The sequence below is a fragment of the Triticum aestivum genome, chromosome 1D (genome assembly GCF_018294505.1).
Source record: "Triticum aestivum cultivar Chinese Spring chromosome 1D, IWGSC CS RefSeq v2.1, whole genome shotgun sequence".
In the NCBI taxonomy this organism is placed as follows: Eukaryota; Viridiplantae; Streptophyta; class Magnoliopsida; order Poales; family Poaceae; genus Triticum; species Triticum aestivum.
The window spans coordinates 218,808,833-218,810,327 of NC_057796.1; the positions used below are offsets into that span (position 1 = coordinate 218,808,833).

At 43.9% G+C, this 1,495-nt stretch overlaps 1 pseudogene; it reads left to right on the plus strand.

Moving 5' to 3' along the window:
• LOC123158570 (uncharacterized) overlaps positions 1-1,495 on the plus strand; it is a 3,083-nt pseudogene extending 1,588 nt beyond the window's left edge.

Here is a 1,495-nt window from a genome sequence, read left to right on the forward strand (position 1 = left end):
GCGGGGTGCGGGATGCGGGCGGCGGAGTGCGGAGTGCGGGCGGCGCTAGCTGTGGCCTGGGGAGAGGTAGGAGGTCGACGGGCGGGCTGGGGAGGCCGGCGGCCTGCGGCCTTGGGAGAGCAGTGAGATCAACGGGCAGGGGAGAGGCAATGTTGCTTGGGTGGGGAAAAGCAGGAAATTGCAATGCTTTCTCCATCTGGTGTTGATATTTGGTATTTGTCTATTGCAAATTGTTGCTTGGCCATGTCAATTTGATGTCAGATTGTGGTCTAAAATAGCTATGCATTGGTTGCTTGCAGATGGATGGTGACCAAAGCTTCTTGCACACCATTGGTTTTGGTTACACACAAACACAACCAGATAGTCCAATTGGAGAGCAGGCAACTCCATCAACTCAACATCGTTCTGCAATAATAGAGAAAGGAAAATCCAACAAAGGAAAAAATTGGTGTAGTGATGAGGACAAGGTTCTCATAGCAGCATGGGCAAATACAAGTTTGGATATTGTTGGGACAGATCAAAACCGAGATGCTTATTGGGCTAGAATTTCATAGTACTACAACACACACAAGGAATCGTCATGGCCGGAGCGTAATCCTAATGCAATCAATTGTCGTTACACATTGATTAACAGAGAGACCTCCAAATTTTGTGGTTGCCTTCAGCAGATTTTAAATAAGGAAGAAAGTGGAAGGACTATAGCAGAAAAGGTATGCGCAATATTCTACTTCTATATGTGCTGTGCAATATGTGATGTGCAATATTCTATATGTGTTGTGCATTTGTTAACAATATATTTATATGTGCAGACAAACGATGCACACATTCTGTTCAAGGAAATGGATGTTAAAAAAAACGGCCTTTCACATTGATGCATTGCTATATAGAGTTTGCAAAGTATCCAAAGTGGCAGACAAGAGAACTTGAAACTTCTCTTAAGAAACAAAAGAAAACCATTGATGGAAGTCCAGGCACAGCCACCAATGATCCGTCCGATGCATCCTCGGTACGCACTGATGCAACCTCGATACACACTGATGCTCTTGAACATGAGAAAAGACCTGATGGTGTTAAGAAGGACAAGAGAGGCAAAGCTGATGAGAATGCTTGCAAGCTGTCATTAGAAACTGTGTGGGCAGCAAAGCAAGAGAAGGATGAGATCAAAGAAGCGGCAAGAAATGCTCGCTATGCACAACAATTTGAATTGCGAAAAGAGGAGATTGCACTCAGAAAGAAGGAGGATGCACGAAACGAGAGGGAGGATGCACGGAGACAGTTTGAATTAGATGAGAGGGTCATGCTGATCGACACTAGTGGTATGACTGATGTGCAAAAGCAGTTCTACCAAGCTAAGCAGAATGAGATCCTTGCTCGAGGCCTAGAGTAATGTGAGCTATTTGATATGTGAGCTATATGAACTATTTACTGCTTTCCGCTAGTTGCTGTATGAACTATTTGATAACATCACTCATTGCATAAATATTTTATTGATAGC